Source organism: Danio rerio, chromosome 3 (assembly GCF_049306965.1).
Source record: "Danio rerio strain Tuebingen ecotype United States chromosome 3, GRCz12tu, whole genome shotgun sequence".
NCBI classification, from domain to species: domain Eukaryota; kingdom Metazoa; phylum Chordata; class Actinopteri; order Cypriniformes; family Danionidae; genus Danio; species Danio rerio.
Genome location: NC_133178.1, coordinates 66,977,501 through 67,001,500, shown reverse-complemented (window position 1 = coordinate 67,001,500; position 24,000 = coordinate 66,977,501). Strand labels below are relative to the sequence as shown.

Here is a 24,000-nt window from a genome sequence, read left to right as displayed (position 1 = left end):
CGTGGTATTGAGGAGATTAAAGTTTAATTAGGCTGCGACTGGAGTAATTTGGGTCTGGGTTTAATATAATCAGTGCCCTGATGTCAGGCCGAGGTATAGAGGAGATGCGGCGCTGCTTTTACTTTCATCAACAAAGAACAAAGAGTCCGGCCTCATCCCACAGCCCTCTACTGGCACGGCTGAGATCCGCACACACACACACACACACACACACACACACACACACACACACACACACACACACACACACACACACACACACACACACACACACACACACATGACTGTTTTGGACTAGCTCTGTATGATATTGCACGGCAAATGCTTTGAGTTTGAGTCTTGTTTCTAGTCCAAATATCTACAAATATACAAATTTTCTGGACAAGCAACAAATATTGTGTTGTTTTCAGAAATAATGTGTCAAAATTAATCAAGTTTTTCCTTCAAACAAGCAAAATAATCTGCCAATTTAATTTCATTTTGCTTGTTTTAAGGAAAAACTCGCTCAATTTGACTCGATATTTCTGAAAACAAGACTATATTTGCTGCTTGTCCAGGAAATGCTTCTTGATTTAAGAATCTTCAGATATTTGGACTAGAAACGAGACACTAATGATGTAAGAAAAGCAGTATTCACAGTGTGGAAAAATACGACATTGAAATATTTTCATTTCTGCGATGCATGTTGTGACATTAAGTGTAATTTCTCCAGATGTCTTGAATAAATGTGTGTGAAAATAAATGATCATTTTAGATTGAGAAGGTTTTGTAGGACAGTGTATCTGCATAAAATATAATAAACCAATCAGAAGCATTGATGTAGAGCAAAAATGCAAATGTAATAAGCAATGCTTTTTAGTTTTCTTGGAGTCTAGCAGCATTTGGTGCACAAATTCATTAATGAAATGTAAAATAACACGTCATCGTAAAGCCTATTAAAGTGAAGTGAGTTAATATTGAAATGAAGTGATGTCGGACAACATACTATACTTTTGAGACTATTAAGAATATAGTTGTTTAGATTGCAACTATGCAGTTTATTTATAAGGATAGTGCTTGTTTTAAATATTTATCATTTCAGAGATTCAGCCCGTCGGCATTCATCAGCCTTTCATACTGAGCAGAGCACAGACAGTGGACGTTCCACCACAAGATGGCGACAGAGACCGCATAATAAACCCTTAGAGGAGAAACACTCATGATAAATTTACTAAACTACAGCTGTTCATTCATTCATTCATTCATTTTCTTGTCGGCTTAGTCCCTTTATTAATCAGGGGTCGCCACAGCGGAATGAACCGCCAACTTATCCAGCAAGTTTTTACGCAGCGGATGCCCTTCCAGCCGCAACCCATCTCTGGGAAACATCCACACACACATTCACACACACACTCTCATACACTACGGACAATTTAGCCTACCCAATTCTCCTGTACCGCATGTATTTGGACTGTGGGGGAAACCGGAGCACCCGGAGGAAACCCACGCGAAGGCAGGGAGAACATGCAAACTCCACACAGAAACGCCAACTGAGCCGAGGTTCAAACCAGCGACTGCTACAGCTACTGCGCCACTGCCTCGCCCCTACAACGGATCAAATCATTATAAATCAGGTAAGGGACACTCTAAGTGGATCCCTCTCTGTTGTATATTGTGCTGTATTTATACCACAGTAATCTGCTGGTGTTTGCTTTGGCTTTTTCAGGGTTAATTATTGTGATCTCCCGATTGCAGTAGAGTAATACTGAGAAATCTCTGTAGACTGATGGCATTTCATGCTGTTCAGCTGTATAATGTTTAAATGTGAGCAAAATCAGCTGTTCTGTCTTCACTTTAGACATTACGCTAGAGAATCATTCAAACACTAGCTATACAGTGGCGTTGGTGAATGAGCAGTGGTCAGCTGCAGAGGTAAATGAATGGCGGAAAAGGGTTTTTGAGACCCTCGTGTTTGATTTTGTTTTTGTTTATACAAACGATTATGCCGTTGAACTTGTATAAACGGAATTTGACACGAGTAGCAGTGCCATATGGCTGTACATTGTCACTGGTGGGACACTAAGGCACTCAGCTTGCAACCTCAAGCCAACGCACGCCTCCCACGCAGTGCCGATATACAGCCATATCACAAAGCTACTCGTGTGTGTGTGTGTGTGTGTATATATATATATATATATATATATATATATATATATATATATATATATATATATACACACACACTGTAAAACAAATCCGTAACTTTACAGTTTTTTCCACCAGCTGAGGTGCCAGAAAAAAATTAAAACAATGGCTATTAAATGACAGAAATATACCGTAAAATAATGGATATTAAATTAAAGAAATTTAATAAAACAAAATTTAATTTCTGGTAAATTTCTGTAATTTAATATCCGTTATTTTATGGTACATGTCTGTAATTTAATGGGCGTTATTTTACGTTTTTTTTTCCGGCACCCCAACTGGGGGAAAAAAACAGTAAAATTACAGATTTTTTTTTTTTTTACAGTTTATATACACAATTGATGTTTATTAAAGTAAAAAAAAAAAATCAATAAAAAATGTTTATAATTGCATTGCCATACACATAAACTATACAATACAAACAATATATACAATATATTACATAATGTATAATTATACAATACAACACAAACTATAATTTTAGATTGTCAACTAAAATTATAATTGTAAATTATATTTATAAACTGGCGATGTGGTGGCGCAGTAGGTAGTGATGTCGCCTCACAGCAAGAAGGTCACTGGTTCAAGCCTCAGTTGCGTCAGTTGGCATTTCTGTGTGGAGTTTGCATGTTCTCCCCATGTTGGCGTGGGTTTCCCGCACACATGCACTATAGGGGAACTGGGTGAGCTAAAATTGTCCGTAGGTTATGAGTGTGAATGAGTGTGTATGGATGTTTCCCAGAGATGTGTTGCAGCTGAAAGGGCATCCGCTGTGTAAAACATGTGCTGGATAAGTCGGCAGTTCATTCCGCTGTGGCGACCCCTGATTAATAAAGAGACTAAGCTGAAAAGAAAATTAATGAATGAAATGAATTATAAACTGTAATTTTAGACTGAGGGGATTTTGTAGGCTGATGCATCTATAAGAAAAGTTCTGCTGATTATATATATATAAATATATATATATATATATAAATATATATATATATATATATATATATATATATATATATATATACTGTATATATATATATATATATATATATATATATATATATATATATATATATATATATATAAACACAATGGATCTCTTGTAGTGAATGTGCCAAAATGAAGATTTTGGAGTGGCCTAGTCAAAGCCCTGAACTGAATCCAATTGAGATGCTGCAACATGACCTTATAAAGGCTCGAAAACGCTCCAATGTAACCGAATTACAACAACTCAGCAAATATAAGCGGGCCAAAATGACTTCACATCGCTAAAAATGATCAAAAACACTTCAAGTACACTTTACAGATCCTGCGATTCAACTACTGCAAATGCTGCGATTATCAATGCAGAAATGATATGCTGTGACATTTTCAAACATATTATAAGCTTTAAATTCAGTTTATACCCTGTAAATGAACGTATCATCATCATTGCAGGTTATAATATGCACTGCAAAAACTGCTTTTCTTACACAGATGCTATATTCTAGTCCAAACGTCTACAAATTCTTAAATCAAGACACATTTTCAAGACAAGCCAAAAAACATACGTTTGTCTTAAGATAAAAATATGCCAAAATTAAGTGAGTTTTTCCTTAAAACAAGCAAAATAATCAGCTTTTCCCCTTTGACAACAGAGTAGTTTGCTTGTTTTAATGAAAAACTCATTTAATTTGAACTCATTGCTTCTTAAAACAACACAACATGTGTTCGCTTGTCTAGAAAAAGCTTCTTGATTTGAGAATTTCTAAAAATTTGGGCTACAACAGTGTGTGTTGATGAACACTGCCATACTGAAACGCAATATAGTGCAGGACCAACAGAGGCAGGAACGCATGAAAGAGAATAAATACGGCCAAAACCAGCGCGTCTGTCTTTGTCTTAGAGCTTACTCTCAGAGCCGCGGCCTCTCCGAGCATCAGAGAAAGCGTTCCTGACAGTGCAATCGAATCAGTGGACACTTTTCAAAGAGCATATCCTCTCTCCCGCCGCCCACCGCTGAAAAACTCTGTCAAAGAGCATGTTTTTGCGTGGATGTGTGCATAATATGCTGAACACAGAGGCGTGTGGAGGCGCTCGACATTAGGGTCTAAAGGAAGCACAACAATGCAGGATTTTATAAGACCTTGCATGCCTTGTCCCAGAGCAAACACACGCCTTCTTACTTTGATTTTGGGTCTTGCTTCTAGTTCAAACATCTCAGAATGCTTAAATCGAGAAGCATTTTCTAGGCCAGCAACAAATATTGTCTTGTTTTCAGAAATACTGAGTTTAAATTAGACGAGTTTGTTCTTAAAGCAAGCAGAATCTGCCAATGGGGGATTGAGATAGTCTTATGTCAAAAGGAACTGTTCATTTGGCAGATTATTTTGCTTGTTTTAATGCAATGCTCACTTCATTTTGACTTATTATTTCTGATATACTCACTATATTTATTACATGTCCAGAAAATGCTTCTTTATTTAAGTCTTTGTGGATATTGGGACTAGACACAAGTCAAAAAGTCTCGGTTGCAGTGTGAAAGGCGATCCCTATTCCTTCTTCATCCGTCTCATTCCCATTTTTGGCTGCAGTTTTCCCCGTCAGGCCGCTCTGATTTCATCCGTGCTGTCAGTGGATTGCTGAAAGAGAGGCTTTTAGCGTCAGCCCATCTGGATTGTCAGAGGCAGAAAATTCCCCAGCTCATTCCTCAGGTATCATCAGGACGCTTGATAAGCCTGGAGAGAGCACGGACATTAAATCAAGGGCACCTTTCTGGAGTCACACAAGCTTATATCGCAAATAAAAAAAAGATGCACTGCTATTAGGGATGGACAACAGGGGTATAGATATGTACCCCTATATGCATTTCTAGAGAGCGACAAATACGTCAAATACATTTTTTTTGCAGCTTTTGTTTTTACGAATCCACAAGAGGGCGCCGCGTACACTTTTTTAGATCTCAAATTTCTCTCATGAGTGACATTCGCGCCTGCTTTTCTCACATAACTCCACCGGAGGCAGTGTGTCGACTAACTGACTTATTTACTGACCGACCGACCGACCAAATTCAGAAAAAGCAGACTGATTTTTCTTAGCATGGTTTCAGATTTGACCACATTCTCATCCTGTAATTTAATTGTTTATCTATTTTTTTGCCTTTTTTTTTGTTTTACCTGCTTTCTGGAACCCTGCTGTTGTGTTCAGCTCCCCTGATGTCCGCTGACATGCGTGGCGAGCCACTGGGCAAACTGGTAGCAGTGAAAAAGCCATCCACATGGAGGTAAGCGGTCAGCCAGTAGCGTGTAAAGAAACAGAAGCCGCCGACGACGTCATGCTGCCTCATATCGTTTGTTTTAACAACGAAATGCAGCCATATATACCTCTGGCTACATAATCTGTGATCTCAAGAAATGTATATGGGGGTACATGACCACAATGAGCATGTGTTGCAAATTTTAGAGAGCTTAAAGCATTTTACTATATAAAAAATGTAATTTTATTAATTAAATTCATTATTTTGTTGAATTATTTATATGATGAAGACTATGCAAAGTAATTTCCCATTTGATTATTACATTTCTGTACACAAATACTGTCAGACTCTCCCGAGAAAACCAAAAAGCACTGTTGATTTAACTCTAATATTAGCTTATTGTGTTTATTTATCAGACCCCCTAGTTTTTCACGATTATTTTTGTGATAAAAATGACTGATTTTGTGGTGGTAATTCTAAATTATATATATATATATATACATATGTATTGGGTGTGTTCGAGACGCCTACACCACGAGACACAAGATTAGCTTCACGAAAACGAGACAAGATTTTTAACCTATTTTTATGAAGATGAAAAAAAAATCACAAATTGCAAAAAATATTTAGTTGATTTTTACAAAATCATCTTGTAATGATTGTTATTTGACTTCTATTTTGATGAATTCTATGCAGTAAACTACTGCAGTAGTACACTGCAACATCTTTTTTATACAGCTTTAAATATTAGCAAAATATTTGCTAATGTATGACGGTAATTTAGATTTTTATTCAGCTAAAAAAAAATACAAAATAAAATAATTAAAGTGTTTTTATTGTAATGAATGGTATTTTATTTATAATTTAATTAATTAGAATTATCAAACGAGTTATCCAATCCTGCCTCCAATCTTCATTGCTTCATTGCTAATTTCACGCTCACGCTCCATCCTAACAACAAATATTGTTGCGATTTAATCTTGTGAAATCTGGTCACACCCCTAATATATTAATTCATTCATTTTCTTGTCCGCTTAGTCCCTTTATTAATCTGGGGATGCCACAGCGGAATGAACCGCCAACTTATCCAGCACATGTTTTATGCAGCGGAGCCCCTTTCAGCTGCAACCCATCACTAGGAAACACCCATACACACTCATACACTATGGCCAATTTAGCCTACCCAATTCACCTGTACCAAATGTGTTCGGACAGTGGGGAAAACCGGAGCACCCGGAGGAAACCCACACCAACACGGGGAGAACATGCAAACACAGAAACACCAACTGACCCAGCTGAGGCTCGAACCAGCGATCTTCATGCTGTGAGGCAAACATGCTACCCACTTCACCACCATGAAGCCCCTAATATATATATATATATATGGATAATTTACCATATTAGGTAGGCTACTTTGTTAGGCATGCAATCTTACAAAACGACAATGACACAAATATTTTTATTTAACTCCCATACAAAATCATCCCAATCAATCTACTGTAATGACCTAAGGAGCTCTATTTGTAATCGTATTTACATATTGCAAAGAAAAACAATATTGCAACGTCAAATGTTTCCAATATGGTGCAGCTCGACACAGAAACACTGTCTAGATATGCAGCTGACTTAGTTGTTTGAATCGCAGCCTTTGTCTGGCAGCTCCTGAAAGCAGAGTGTCGTCTCAAGGTCAGTGCCAGCGTGTGTTTCCCGCTTCGGGGTAGAAAGGTTAATCTGTAGTTAAGGTGGAGCCGAAATAGGACAGAGCCGGGGTGCGGTGCAGAGATACGAGTCGGAGAGAGGAGATGTGTGAACGAGAGCGCCAGATATCGGCGGTGAGAGCGACACTGCCACCGTTTCACATCATCAATTAGCTGAAGCTGAGGAACTGAGCTAACTCATTTCACATGAGCAGCAAAATTTAGTTTTTGAGTGAAGCATGAGCTGATATAAAACACCTGCATGGGAAATTAGAGAAGCAATGTTTTTATTAGCTTTAATATGCTTAATTTTGAAAACAAAGGGTAACACTTTACAATAAGGCAAACCCAGGCTTAAGGCTGATTTATACTTCTGCGTCAAACGCCGGCGTAAGCTACAGCGCTGACGCATAGCCCTTCGCCGTGGCCGTCGCCGTCACTGACGTGCACCTCTCAAAAAACGTAACTACACGTCGCAACGACGCGTAGCGTAAGCTCTGTGATTGGTCGGCTTGGTAGCGCTGACGAGTCTGGGCGGGACCGAGAGCCGCACGAATGGCACGAGCGATTGTTTACAAGTGTGGAGTCGCGTGAAGGAGCTCCGGATGGAAAGTTTTGTTTTGTGTTTACCTCATAGTTAAAGTTGTTGCACGTCCGCCGGTTCCTGCCGCAAAATGAGCGAGTTTGAGCCGCTTGTACATCCCGGAAGTGTTCAGGAAATGCAAAAAAGCAGAGAAGAAACTCGACACAGAGGAACATTTACACCTCACTGCCCACTAGCGTTCCGGAAGTGTTAATGCAGACCAACAGAGACAGCGCGCAGAAGTATAAATGCACAGCTACGCGCGTTGCATGCGCCGTGGGTTACGCCGGTCACCTGACGCAGAAGTATAAATCAGGCTTTATTATGGATGCGTACCGCTGTATACATTTCTGGAGAGCATTAAATACGTCCCACTTTTTAGCAGTTTTTGTTTTCATGAATTCATCGGTTCTTTGCCAGACTCGAACCCTGTTGTCACAGTCAACTCCTCTCTGCGTCTCAAATCCTCCGACCTACGCAGTGAGCTACTGGACAAACTGGTAGCAACAGACAATTCATCCATATGAAGGTAAGTGAGCAGCCGGTGGTGTAAAAAGAAACAGAAGCCGTCGGCAGGTCGTATCGCCCCGTAGCATCACAGCAAAACAACAGCATAAACTACTATGACAATGATCACCCTCAGGTACTGATTATGGGCTTTAACAACAGCATAAACTACTATGACAATGATCACCCTCAGGTACTGATTATGGGCTTTATAAATACAGTATAAACTACTATGACAATGATCACCCTCAGGTACTGATTATGGGCTTTATAACAACATTGTAAACTACTATGACAATGATCACCCTCAGGTACTGATTATGGGCTTTATAACAACAGTATAAACTACTATGACAACGATCACCCTCAGGTATTGATTATGGGCTTCATAACAACAGCGTAAACTACTATGACAATGATCACCCTCAGGTACTGATTATGGGCTTTATTCAGAATTTTAAAAATAAAATAACTAGCAAACACTTTGAAAATTAGCATTAGATCTGTGACCGAATAAGCGGAAAGTGGCGTGCCTCACAGGGAGAAATAAAAGACTGTGCCCTTATTGAGCGCAGCTCGGCGTGTAGCATTTCAGGCCAGTAATGTCACTGTGTGCCTTTGTGGCAGTGTTATTGATGAAGTCTGTCTCAAAGAAAACAATCCCTCGGCACGCCAGCATTCGAGACTTCTCTTTCCGTCTGAAAGATCAATGTAAGCGATCTTCGGGACGGAAAGTGCATTAGGAGAACCAAACGTGGCGAGTGTGTGTGTGAGCTAAGGGTGTGGAGTGTGTGTGTGTGGTCAAAATCAGGCATAAGTGGGAATAATTCGGCCTCCTGTGAAATTTCTCACATTTTTTTCCCAAATGATGTTGAACAGATTCAGGAATTTCTCCGACATCAGAAATATATCCAAATAAAGCTTGAACTCTGGACCCAGCCGAGGCTCAAACCAGCGACTTTCCTGTGGTGAGTCCGCTAACAATGCAAGCTAACCAAATCACCATTTCATTTGTGCTTTAAGGGTATATGTGGTGATTTCAGCCTGTCGTGATGTGAGGTTATCCTTTGTCGTGTTTTTCAGCCCTAACAGCAGCGATCATCTGCGGCGCAGGACTGCAGCAGGATTTCCATTCACCCGTGCATTCAAGTGCACTCTGTAGTGTGCGTCATGAATAACCGATTGGAAGCCCTCTCCTCCCCCCCTGCCTGTCTGTTTGCATGGGATGCTTGATTTGCATACATATGAGGTGAACGAAAGGACTGGTGTGCAAAAGTGATACGCATTCCCCCAGTGACAATACACACACACCGCAAAAACAGAGGATTTGCCTTATTTCAAGCCCAAACATCAAACAAATCTGAAATCAAGGAGCATTTTCTGGACAAGCCAAACATATTGTGTTGTTTTCAGAAATAATAAGTCAAAATGAAGTCAGTTTTACATCAAAACATTAAAAATTAATAAGGTTTTTGCTTTGAAGTGAGATTATTTTGCTTGTTTTATGGTAAAACTCACTTGGTTTTGACTCATTATTTCTGAAAACAACACAATTTGTTTTGCCTGTTTAGAAAAAAGCTCCTCGATTTAGGAATGTTTAGATCTTTGGTCTACAAACAAGACAAAGCCAAGCGTTATTTCTGGCAGTGCAAAGGACTGGAGCTTTTTCATGGGTTGTCACAGGAGTCTCTGTCTATCTCTCTGACCACAGCGAACACCTCGGATGAGACCTCCATTAAAATTCTCTCTTTCTCGCTTCTGTCTGCATGAAAGAAAGGTGGTGACAGTGAAGGGAGAGAGGGAGCGCCGGGCTGACAGCATGCATGTGTGTGTGTGTGTGTGTGTGTGTGTGTGGTGGCTCTCCAATGCAATCCCTCAGTTCAAACGCATTGATTCGCTCTGAAGCTGCAATTTCTCCTCTACAGACGCAGCCTCAACACCTACACACTGCAGGAAAGGCTGTCCTCACTGAGATTTTGTGTCTTGTTTTTAGTCTAAATATCCAAAAACTCTCAAATCAAGAAGCATTTTTTAGACATTTTGTGTTCATTCATTCATTCATTCATTCATTTTCTATTCGGCTTAGTCCTTTTATTAATCTGTGGCCGCCAAAGCGGAATGAACCGCCAACTTATCCAGCATTTGTTTTACGCAGGGGATGCCCTTTCAGCTGCAACCCATCACTGGGAAACATCCACACACACTCATTGACACATTTTTTTTGGACTGTGGGGGAAACCGAAGCACCCGGAGGAAACCCACGCCAACACGGGGAGAACATGCAAACTCCTCACAGAAACGCCAACTGACCCAGCCGAGGTTTGAACCAGTGACCTTCTTGCTGTGAGGCGATTGTGCTACGCGCTGCGCCACCGTGCCGCCCACATTTTGTGTTGTTTTCAGAAATATTGAGTCAAAATAATGTGAGTTTATTATTAGGACAAGCTAAATAATCTGCCAATGTGGTAAGCAGAATAACAAAGAGAGTCCAAAGTGAAAAGGTTATTTTCCTCACCTCACTGTCCGATTATTTAGCTTGTTCCTAAACAATTTTAAACATTGCCAAAATTGTAAACATATTGGGCTCTATTTAGACGGTCCATGTGCAAAGCGCAAAATGCAGGGCGCAAACGCTTTCAGGGCGTGTCAGAACGCATTTTTGCTAATTTACGGACGGGAAAACCTGCTTTGCGCCAAGCCGCATGATCTAAAAGGGTTGAGTTTATTTTCTTAATGAGTTATAGGTGTGTTTTGAGAATAAACCAATCAGAGTCTCATCTCCCATTCCCTTTAAGAGTCTGCTGCGTCACGCCATAAGCGCATCCGCTATTTACAGGACGCAAAGTAAGTCTAAGTGGAAAAACTGAGCATTTCACAAGCAAACAGTTCACAGTTAACAGTATTTTAACACAAAACTGTTAAACAGAGCATCTACTGCGTGAGAATGAGAGATAATGGATCTACTTTCACTTTCGCTCTTGGATTGGGAAACCTTTACACACAGACATCAATTAGCCTATAAATAATTAATTTTGTTTGTTAAGTGCAAATATTTGTTTTAAAACTATTTCTAAATTCAGTTCTAATTTCCAGCAAACGAATAAATGAACAATAATAATGAAGTGTGTTCAAAAACCTGAGTTATATCCTAAAACACATGCTGTGCATCATATGATCTAAAACCTGACAGGTGGACAAATCTGAGCTTGTTTTTAATAAAACTAATATAAATATGGATATAATAAATAATACTGCTAATAATAATAACATTATACAAAAGCACATTGTTATGAATGAACTGAAAAAGCCTCCCGAGATGAAGAAGACATAAAGCAGTGATTTTCATATTTGTGTAGGCTAGAAAATAATATGTTTTGTAATATTTTAATTCTTTATATTTATATCCTATATATATTCTTATTATATCCTATATATATCCTTAATATTTACATTTTTCATGTGTAAAGATATTTGCCTATTGCTCTCTTGTGTGTATTAAGCAGTGTGTAAGCGAGGTGCAACTCTGCGCTGGAGTTTAGACCGGGTTTGTTTTGGTCTAATGAAAAATCTATTATAGATTCTCAAAATAGCAACGCGCCAGCGGTCCGCCTCAGAACACCTTCCTTTCTAGACCAGAACGCCTATGAGCGCACAAATGAGCGCTAATGCATTTGCTATATAAACAGCGTAGCGCAACGCCTCAAAACCACTCTTGCGCCAAGCTGAAACTAGCAAAAGACTACTGCGCCACGCCTTGCGCCACACTGCACCGGGTGTATGATAGGGCCCATTGTCTTGTTTTAATTAATAATGTGTCAAAATGAAGTGAGTTTTCCTCAAAACAAGCTGAATAATCAGCCAATGGGGTGAGCAGATTAATCCAGGTCTTCCTTTTGACATAAGATAATTTTTCTCACTCCATTGGCAGATTATTTTGCTTGTTTTAAAGAGCCCCTATTGTGCATCATAAATGGTCATACTTTGGTTTTGGGGTCTCCAACAACAGGCTAATCTGCATGCAAGGTCAAAAAACAATTTCATTGAAAAATAATGAAATATAATCTTATTTACATATTCATTGGCACTAATGCAAGTTTTCAGGAATCTCAGCACCGCTGGGAATATTCGCAATATTCATAAAACAGGATGATCTACGACTTACAGAGATTCTGTCAACTGTGCGCAGTAAAAGCACCTGATGTTATTCACTCCAGCACCAAGAACATTTCTACAATGGTTGCCTGGCAACAGGGTTTAATTTATGCTGGAACACGCCGGATCCGGATCCGGCACTTCATTTTACAGATGCCCCTCCTCACCCGCTCTTCTCCCCCTTCTGCTGTTCACTTTCGCTATCTTCCGTGACTCCCCAACTCTTCACTTTTATCCGCAACACCCAGCCCGATCACTATTGTACGGGACACCCCCCCTCCCCCCTTTCCCCGCTCTCCTCTTTCATGCGTGGCACCTCTCCATCCTTGGGTAACCTGCCGGACATGTAACCCCGATCTGTTCCAGGACCTCGCAATTCACAAATTAAGCCCTGCCTGCCAACAAAAAGTGGAAACAAAAATGGGGTAAACTAAATATTGAAAACATACAAAAACAAGACAAATACAACCACCCGAAAAACAAACACCTGATGTCATGCACTCCAGGGCAAAGACCATTGATACAGTGGGTGCCATTGCTATTCTCAAAGCGAAAACTAGATTTATTTGCTTACCCCGATTATCGTTTTAAAGAAAAACTAACTTAGTTTGATCTTATTTCTGTAAACAACACTATAGTTTTTGCTTGTCTAGTAAAGTGAAGTTTAATTTTAAAGTAATTCTGAGAGGAGCACATGCTCATGATTGAGCCAGCTGGCCCACATTAGCTAATCATGATCCTCCAATCAAAGGATCCTAAGGCCCCGTTTACACTAGTGCGTTTTAGTTTGAAAACGCATAAGTTTTGCTACGGTTACGCCATCCGTCCACACTACGCCGGAGTTCTCGAGCGCCGAAAACGGAGCTTTTTGAAAACGCTGGAGAGGCCGTTTTCATTCTGAAACGCTGCTGCTCCGTCTCAGTGTGGATGGGGAAAGATGGAGACATCTGAAAACGGAGGCGGGGCTGCAAACGTTCGCCTATCTGATTGGGGCTTTTCCTCAATATTAAGTAGCCCACACACAGTTCAGTCTCGCATCCTCTTCTTGTAAGTTCAGACTTCGCAAGTTTGATCAAGGCTGCAGTCTCCCCCTTCTCAGTTTGATATGGAAAACATACCGAGGACACGGGTAAATCTTCAAAGGGAACAGTGTACTTTATAACTTCATTCACATCACCCTGGCTACGTTGTTTCACTTTCTCAACAATAAAATGTAAACATGATTTAAGGAACTGCCTATTTTCTTTTTAATATTAGCAACTTAACAGACAGCAGAAATGTTGAGGCGTCGTGCTGCATATATGAGCGTCATCTTCACTGTGTGGATATTTATAACAAAACGGAGCCGATAACAACTGCCTCCTTTCAATTTCAGTGAAAATACGAAACACAGCCTCTCTTTTGCTGAATATCAGTTTTAATAATCGATAATTATAAAAGTATAACATACAATAAGTTTATACATTGTAGGAAATAAAGGCAAGCGATCGGTCAATGTACCTGGATTAATCATTAACTTATCTTTGCGCTTAACCAAAACATGTTACCCGTGAACAAGTAACTTAATAGATTCCAAGGACCAAAGTCAGGGAATATGTCGTTAGATAAAGACAACAAGATAAATGAAATATCACGTTCAGCAAATATAGTGAGATTAGATCCAGCGGGAGATGCGTGATGAGCAGTCCGACAAGCAGAGCTCTCATCTGGGTAGAAATGCTGGAGCGCTTGCCCGAGAGTGTGTGTGTGGTCACGTGATGTGCGTTTTCAGCGTTTTGGTGTGGACGGAGAGCTGTTCAGAAACGCTGGGTAAAACGCGAGTGTGGACGCGGATCATTTTCATTCTACAACGCCGTTTTAAAACTAAAACGCACTAGTGTAAACGGGGCCTAAGTCACTACTGTATATAGATCCTCATCTCTTTTCTACAACTATCTTCGTCTGGAAGAAACCCCCCTCCTCCCCTTCCTCCACCTTTACCCAGAATGGGTGGCACGGTGGCCCAGTGACTAGCACTGTTACCTCACAGCACGAATACCAATGGCGTTGAGTCCTCGCTAAGCCATTAGGTATTTCTGTGTGGAGTTTGCATGTTTCCCCTGTGTCCGCGTGGGTTTCCCTCAGGTTCCCCGGTTTCCTCCCACCATCCGAATGTGCTCTATATTATAGATAAAATAAGCCTAAATCTTTTTTCTAATGTCTTACTCTCAGGAAGTGCACCTTGGCCTAATCAGCAGAGGAGTTTGAGATTGACCTGAGCTCAATTTCCCCTTGCCCTACGAAAGGGGGGAGCCCTGGGCCCGAGAATCCCTTGAGCTCAGGGCTCTCCCCCGGGACAGCACGCCAAACAAGCTCTGTATAAATCATGAGCTAAGTGTGAACTCTTGAATGATTTAAGAACTTTTACATATTGGACTAGAAGCAAGACACAAACTGTCGCTAAGAGAAGCCTTGTTTGCAGTGTTGGTGGGTGGCGGTCTCTCTCCGTCTGCCCTCAAGCTCATTGATTTTCTTCCTTTACCTCCAGCCTGTCTGCGTTAGGCCGCCCCATCAGCGCCAAATCACTTCTCATCTGCGCTGGCACAGTTTGTGCAATTAGTGGCCCGCGTCCGTGGGGATGAACCAAGGAAGCGTGTAATACTGATGCGTCTCTGGCTCCGCAACCACACCGCCTGGGCTCCGAGGCAGGACATGCTGCCAGATTTGCCCACTTTAGCTGGGCTGATACATCATATGGCATCTGCAGTGAATCGCCCACCTGGCATGGAGATGACCAGTGTGCTGGACACTATTAAATGGTCTGTTACTGGCATCTTCTCTGTTCAATGAGGTGGCGACTGGGCTGACAGCGACACTGTAAAAATATCATTAAATTAGCAGTTTTCTGTAAATTGTGATAACGTTTTTTGTTTATTTATTTATTTCTGCTCCCGAAGTTTCAACCTCGCAAAAAAAGTGTTGATAAAAGTCCCATTGTTAAACTGTTGAGTTCAATTTTCAATATCAGAAATTGACAGAGCAGAGATCAACTTCCCAGAATGCAATTCACAATCACAAATAAACACACAGAACCAGTTATTAACAGATCGTTTTTTGCAGTGTACCACGACACCTCAGAGGAGTTAAACGTGTCTGTTAATAAGTTAAAGGTAGGATGCACTGCAAAAAAATAAAAATAAAATAAAAATAATAAAAATAAACCATCTTATTTTGTGTCTGAATATCTAAAAAGTCTTAAATCAAGAAGCATTTCATATGAAATACAGTCTTGTTTTAAGAAATAATATGCCAACACGTACTTAAAATAGCTAAACAATCTGTCCGTCAAAAGAAAAAATAAATATTTGCCTTACAAACATGAGAGAAATACCTGTACAAAGAGATTTCTTCAGATAATGTAAACAATATCCCGAATATAAATAATTCCCACCAACGCCGCACCTCATGTTTTTGTCAATGTGCACCTGCAGTTGAAAAAATGTCAACTCAAGAAACAGCACCTGATGTCATGCGCTCCCGCACAAAGACCATTAATACAATGGTTGCATGGCAACAAAAAGTGGTAACAAAAAGCAAAATATTCTTATTCTCAAAGCAAAAACAAGGTTATAAGAGAAATACCTGCACTGAAATGTGCCCTTTCAAATGCGCCAAATCTTTAAAAAACAAAACAAATGTTCTCTGGTTTAGTAATCCATATAGAAGGAACGCAAAGCTGTAATGAGCAACTTGAGCTCATTACCTGATAATGAATTCCTGCCTTCCGCATTAAAACCCAGATCACACGAGGACACCCACGTGAACTCATGAACACTAACCATTATTAATTAATTTGCACAGTAGATTTATGCACACATATTTACTATCTGTTTATTTTGTACATTTACAAATGATATTTGTGTATTTACGAATTCAGTTTTGTGTATTTACGAATTATATTTGTGTATTTGTGTATTTACTAATTGTGTTCTGTGTATTTACGAATAGTGTTTTTGTGTATTTGGAAATGATATTTGTTTATTTACGAATGATATTTGTGTATTTACGAATTCAGTTTTGTGTATTTACGAATGATATTTGTGTATTTGTGTTTTTGTGTATTTACTAATTGTGTTTTGTGTATTTACGAATATTGTTTTTGTGTATTTGCGAATGATATTTGTTTATTTACGAATGATATTTGTGCATTTATGAATTCAGTTTTGTGTATTTACGAATGATATTTGTGTATTTGTGTTTTTGTGTATTTACTAATTGTGTTTTGTGTATTTACGAATATTGTTTTTGTGTATTTGCGAATGATATTTGTTTATTTACGAATGATATTTGTGTATTTACGAATTCAGTTGTGTATTTACGAATGATATTTGTGTATTTGTGTTTTTGTGTATTTACTAATTGTGTTTTGTGTATTTACGAATATTGTTTTTGTGTATTTGCGAATGATATTTGTTTATTTACGAATGATATTTGTGCATTTATGAATTCAGTTTTGTGTATTTACGAATGATATTTGTGTATTTGTGTTTTTGTGTATTTACTAATTGTGTTTTGTGTATTTACGAATGATTTTTGTGTATTTGCGAATGATATTTGTTTATTTACGAAAGATATTTGTATATTTACAAATTCAGTTTTGTGTATTTACGAATTATATTTGTGTATTTACGAATTGTGTTTTGAGTATTTACGAATGATATTTGTGTATTTATGAATTGTGTTTTGTGCAATTACAAATGATATTTGTGTATTTACGAATAGTGTGTTTGTGTATTTGCGAATAATATTTGTGTATTTATGAAAGATATTTATGTATTTATTAATTGTGTTTTGAGTATTTACAAATTATATTTGTGTATTTACGAATTGTGTTTTTGTGTATTTGCGAATGATATTTGTGTGTTTACGAATAATAATTGTGTATTTATGAATTGTGTTTTGTGTATTTGCGAATGATATTTGTGTTTGATATTTGTGTATTTACGAATTGTGTTTTTTTGTATTTACGAATGATATTTGTGTATTAACGAATTGTGTTTTGTTGTATTTATGAAAGATATTTGTGTATTTACGAATTGTTTTTAATTTATTAATTGTGTTTTATGTATTTACGAATTGAGTTTGTGTATTTGTGTATCAGAAGGGAACAAATAATTCTCTATATAACTCTATATATCATGTTCATGAGGCAAGTATATTCGCTGAGATTACAGTGTGTTTGAAGAAGCTGCAGCAACTGTACTAAAAACACACATCTAGCTCCTCCCCCAGAGAATCATCAGTCCATAGCGATCAGTGATTGGCTGCTGTACTAGAAGGCGGGGCTTCACAAGCAAATTGATCTGCCTATGGGGTACGTAAACTAAACGTATTTCAAAGCTAAAACAAGATTATTTTGCTTTCCCCACCCCCTAATGTGTGAACTATGTTCCTCATGTGGAGTGTGTGTGTGTGTGTACAGTGGTGTGTATGAATTAGGACAGCTCTGTTGTTCCTAAGGGAGGACCTGCCGTGCAGAAAGCCGGTTATTTTTAGGAGGGTGACTCTGATGCTAACCTCACAGGTACTTCTGTGAAAAAATAAAACAGAAGGGGGACAGAAGGAAGCAGAAGGGCATTTCGTTACACTTTGTTTGGCCGGTGGACTGGTGCTTTCCTATGGAGTCAGATCTGTCTCAGAAATAACACATTTACAAAATAAAAGTCACATTTACAAAATCAGATTCATAAATTCAAAACACAATTTGTGAGTTCACAAGTCAAAAGCATAAATATTTGCCCAAATTAATTAGATTTGTGTATTTACGAACTGTGTTTGTGTGTTTACGAATGATATTTGTGTATTTACGAATTGTGTTTTGATTTTATGAAATGTTTTGTGTAGTTACGAATTGTGTTTTGAATTTTCAAATTGTGTTTTGAATTTACAAATTGTGTTGTGTATTTACAAATTGTGTTTTGAATTTACGAAATGTTTTGTGTAGTTACGAATTGTGTTTTGAATTTACGAAATGTTTTGTGTAGTTACGAATTGTGTTTTGAATTGACGAATTTTGTTTTGAATTGGCGAATTGTGTTTTGAATTGACGACTTGAGTTTTGTGTGTTTACAAATTGTGTTTTGAATTTACGAATCATGTTTTGTGTATTTACGAAATGTGTTTTGAATTGACGAATTGTGTTTTGTGTATTTACGAATTATGTTTTGAATTTACAAGTTGGATTTGTGCATTTATGAATTGTGTTTTGAATTTACGAATTGTGTTTTGTATATTTACGAATGATATTTGTCTATTTACAAATTGTGTTTTAAATTTACGAATCGTGTTTTTTGTATTTACGAATTGAGTTTTGTATATTTGCGAATTGTGTTTTGAAAGTACAAATTACGAATTTACAAATTATGGAACAAATTGTGTTTTGTTTATTGAAGAATTGTGTTTTCAATTTACGAATTATGTTAAAAATTGTGTTTTGTTTATTGAAGAATTGTGTTTTCAATTTACGAATTGTGTTTGTGTGTTTGCAAATAATATTTGTGCGTTTACGAATTGTGTTTTCAATTTATGAATAGTATTCTGAATTTACAAGTTGTGTTTGTGTTTTTACGAATTGTGTTTTGAATTTATGAATTACATTTGTGTAATTGCGAATTGTGCTTTTGTGTATTACAAATTGTGTTTTAAATTTACAAAATGTGTTTTGACTTGACAAACTGGATTAGTGTATTTACTAGTGCTGGGCAAAAATTATTCACAATTAGACGGATTCAAAATATAATAGACATAATATATGTTTGTGTGTATGTGTGTATTTATTATTTATATAGCTACACACAACTATGCACATGTTTGAGAAAATGTTTATTTATATTTAGATATAAAATATGTACAGTATACAAATTATATATAGTGTCAAAAAAACTTTTATTTTGCATCTGATTAATCTTTGTCCATGACTAGTATTTACGAATTGTGTTTTGAATTTACGAATTGTGTTTTTATTTATGAATTGTGCTGTGCTGTGACTTTTATTTTGTAAATGTGTTATTTTTGAGACTGATTCAGCTCCATACGCTTACCAGCTGTTATATACATGCATTCTTCTTTTCCAGCGCACTGAGAGAAATCCAGGCTAAACAGCAGGAGAGCTCATACATAAAACATTCACATCAAAGGCATTTTCCTTCCCATCGGTGGCAAAGTGAAATTCTTTCATCTCCTCGTGATTATCTCTATGCGATAGAAAAACTCTGCGTGTCTTTAGAGGCTGAAGATGTTCAGAAAAGTCTGGGGTTTGTGGTTATTCAAGCCTGTTTCTTACAGCCTCTGACATCTGACATGTATATCTGCTGCAGACAGGAGCAGCGACTGCGGTCAGCTCAGATCCTGCTCTTATACCGCGCTTATTTTTGGCTACGTACGTCAGCGTTGGCATGCGCGTGCGCTAGCTGAATCATGCGCGGTGTTGACAGCCTCATCGCCCTGGTTATCTTTAAAGGGGTCGTTCACCCAAATTAACATCATTAACATTATGAGTGTGTTTCATCTGTTGAACACAAAGGAAGATACTTTGAAGAATGTTGAAAACCTGTAACCATTGACTTCTATTGTGTTTGTTTTTCCTATTATGGATGTCTGGGATTACAGGTTTTCAGCATTCTTCAAAATATCTTCTTTTTCGCTTTTCCTTTAGACATAATCTTATTTTGCTGACCCCATTGGCGGATTATTTTGCTTGATTTAGGCAACACCCCACTTCATTTTGCCTCATTATTTAATTAGTTATGTCTTAATTTTAAACCCATCACCCTGGTTATCTTTTAAGAGTTAGTTCACCCCAAAACATGAAAACTCCGCCATTATTTACTTCTTTTAAACATTTCTCTCTTCTGTTGAACACAAAAAAAGATGTTTTGAAGAATGTTGAAAATGTGTAACCATTGACTTCCATAGCTGGCAAACCAAACCCAATAGAAGTCAAATGGTTACACGTTTTCAACGTTATTTGAAATACTGAAAACAAGATGATATTTTTCCTTGTCTAGAAAATGCATCTTGATTTAAGAAAAAAAATCGAATAAATAAAAAAAAAAAAAAATCACAAAAAGAAGATACTTTGAACAATGTTCAAAACAGTTAAATTTGTTCTTTCTAATATGGAAGTCAATGGTTACCGGTTTTCAGCTTTCTTTAAATTATCATTTTAATCGTTTCTTTACTTTGTTGAACACAGGAGATGATGTTTTGAAGAATGCTGAAAACCGGTAACCATTGACTTCTAGTAGTTTTTTTTCTACTAAGTCAATGGTTACCAGTTTTAAGCATTCATCAAAATATCTTTTTATTCGTTTTTGTCTTAAACACAAAAGAAAATAACAGTTATTTACGAACATATCCCACGTCAGAGCGCAAATTAAATCTTCAGCCAATCAAGAGCCCCCTTCTTCCATAGGCCCTGGACAACAATAACACTTACAATAATCCAGCTCTGCATATATTTACATATATACTTATTTTTCTACATTATAAACTGTACATGTATATTTTTTTCAACAGTTCTGTCTGGTTCTTGAATCTGATTGGCTGACAGCCGTGCGATATTTTGCCAGTAACATCACACAAAGGCCTCTTCACCGTTCACCTCTGTGTATTACTCCGCCCACATACAGCCAGCAACAGGCAGAGATGCTACAGTTTGACAAATATTACTGCTGTTAGACAGAATAATGCACTTTTGAGGCTTTTTGAGTGGAGAATGTAGTTGTTTAGATTGCAACTGTGCAGTTTATTTGCAAGAATAGTGCCTGTTTAAAAATATTTACAATTTCTGAGACCTCGTCTGCGGCCAAAGATGGTTGACGTTGTCTGTCCACAAGAGGGAGCCAGAACTGCATAATAAGCCCTTGCTCAGTGTGTTCTCTGAGCGCGAATAAAAAGCTGAAAACGGAAGCCTCGTGGTTTTAAAGGTGGACAGGATAGAGTCAATAAGAAGCTGCGAATAATAAGCAGGATTCAGCCTCGTCCCTCCTTATCGCAAACACAACAGCAGTCTGGTGAGAAATCTCTATATGTATGTCACGTTCAGCCTTATAATCTTAAAATGTGAGCAAAACTTGCTGTTTTGTCATCACCTTAAGGGGGTCACACACCAGAAGCGCCGCTTCACATGACGCTATAGAAGAGAATCAGTCAAACACTAGCTCTAACGTGACGTTGGTGAATTAGTAACGGCTTCTGCTGTTCTGACGTCAGCTGCAGATGTGAATGAATGGTGGAAGAAAGTAGTTCCTCATGCAAAAGGGTTTTAGACTCTCTGTGTTTGATTTTTTTTTTTTTATGTACAAGATTGTGCCGTCAAACTGTTGTATAAATGCAATATCACACGAGTAGCAGTGTGCTATGGCTGTATATCAGCACTGGTGGGAGGCGTACATGCTGATGCACAGCCATAGCACACTGCTACTCGTGTGATATTGCTCATATATATTACAATAGGCTTTGTGTATTGTAATATAGCGTACATTTGAAAATGTATAGATTTTACCTGCATGGGAAAGTTGAGCAGGCAGCGTTGTTTATGTAATAACCCTTCGTGAGTTTTATTGGCTGCATCCATTTGATCAAATGACGACATTTGTTTTGCTGCTGATGTTGTTCTCCTGCTTTCCCTCTGAAAAATCAGTGACATTGGCCTTGAAACCTGTTATTGTCTTGCCTCTAGGACAGGCAGCGCAAAATGAGCTCGCCGGTTGCCATGGTAACCTCCCTGGAGACGGAGCGCGCTTGTTTATCTCTGGCCAGTGTGTGTGTGTGTGCGTGCGCGCGTGCTCCAGCTAGAGGGAGCGATTAAACAGCACACACATCTCTCTGCCGCTGCTGAGAGGAGAAAAAAACAAGCGTCAATTCTGTGAGCGCATCAACCTGCGTTCATTCTGCGAGCATCAGAATAAGCTGCATTAAAGGGGTAGTTCACACACAAATGACGACTGACTCACTGTTTACGCTCGCTCAAGCGCTCTCAAACCACCACACTGCACAACATGACCTGTTTCAAGTCCAAATGCTGAAATGAAGGAGCATTTTCTAGAAAAGCAGTACTATTGTGTTGTTTTCAGGAGTCAAAATTAAGTGAGCTTTACCTTAAAACAAGCAAACTAATCTGCCAATGAGGTCAGCAGAATAATGTTATGTCTGGTGGATGAACTAGACTCACCCCACTGACAGATTATTTAGCTTGCTTTAAGGAAATCCCGAAAGCAAGACGATATTTTTAGCTTGTATAGAAAATGCATCTTGATTTAAGTAAAAAAATCAAATAAATTAAAAAAAAAAAATCACAAAAAAGAAGATATTTAGAAAAATGTTTTAAAAAATTTAAAAATGTTTTTATTCTAGCCAAAATAAAACAAATAAGACTTTCTCCAGACGAAATAATATTATCAGACACACTGTAAAAATGTCCTTGCTCTGTTAAACACCATTTAGGAAATATTTAAAAAATAAGAAAAAATGTGAATAATTCTGACTTCAACTGTATAATAATCAAATATAAATCAAATGGTGTAAAATCAGACAATAATACCAATTATTATTTATAATTATTATTATTAATAACAACAACATCATCAACAACAACATATATATACTTTTGTGAGCAACAAAAATTAAAAGTGGGCGCCATGGACTTGCTATAGCCCCAGAGCCCAGTGTGTGCTTAACCCGGCCCTGTATATATAAATAATTAAAATACACTTAAAATAGAATTAATAAATACTTATTCATTCATTCATTCTTTCATTTTCCTTGGGCTTAGTTTCTTTATTTGTCAGGGGTCGCCACAGTGGAATGAACCACCAACTTATCCAGCACATGTATTATGCAGCGGATGCCCTTCCAGCTGCAACCCATCACTGGAAAACACCCATACACTTGCATTCACACATATACACTACAGCCAACTTTTCCCAATTCCCCTATAGCACATATCTTTGGACTGTGGGGGAAACTGGAGCACCCGGAGGAAACCCACGCCAACGCGGGGAGAACATGCAAACTCCACACAGAAACATCAACTGACCCAGCCGGGAGTCAAACCAGCATCCTTCCTGCTGTGAGGCCACAGTGTGACACCACTTACTGTAAAAGTAATGCAAAATGTAATAGGAATACAGTTATGACTACAAAGTGTACAGAGTATTGCTCTGGTTTGAATGCTCAAATGTGTTACAGGGATTGATGCTGAATGTTATTATCATTGTCCCATAACAACCTGTCCGTGCATTTGTGTGCTTTTTATACCGTCTGTATTCTAGTCTGCAGGATAAGTGCAATTAAAGCATACAATAAAATACAGAATAAACATCAGAAGTGAACAAATCAAGAGCAGCCAGAGCTAATCTAAGCTAAAACAACTATAAAAGCAGACACTTATGAGCCATAACGCCATCAATAATGACTGAATCTCTGAGAAATATCCACAAGATAAACGTAAACATGGCTGAATTCTGCCTCATGAGGGTTTTAAACGACTGCAAAACAGCAGAACATGCATCACTAATGCTCACAGTGCACACCTTATGATCATATCTCTGTTTCATTCTGCTGATGCCAATATTAATAGCTAGAAACTGATTGAAACATGAGCGGCT

At 38.2% G+C, this 24,000-nt stretch overlaps 1 protein-coding gene across 8 annotated transcripts in view; it reads right to left on the bottom strand.

The window, feature by feature from the left end:
* Nucleotides 1-24,000, bottom strand: part of rai1 (retinoic acid induced 1) — a 108,093-nt gene that overhangs the window by 33,330 nt on the left and 50,763 nt on the right. Inside the window, exons 1-2 of one of the 8 annotated variants that reach the window (XM_073945205.1) lie at nt 21,897-22,032; nt 14,874-15,206 (exon numbers count right to left, since the gene is read on the bottom strand). The exons of 3 other annotated variants lie outside the window; for them this stretch is intronic. The gene's annotated coding sequence lies outside the window, so the exon portion shown is untranslated. Of the gene's footprint in view, nt 1-4,343; nt 4,896-14,873; nt 15,207-21,896; nt 22,175-24,000 lie in introns of those variants that run through there. 4 more of the 8 variants (XM_073945202.1, XM_073945203.1, XM_073945204.1 and 1 more) reach the window with 4 other exon arrangements.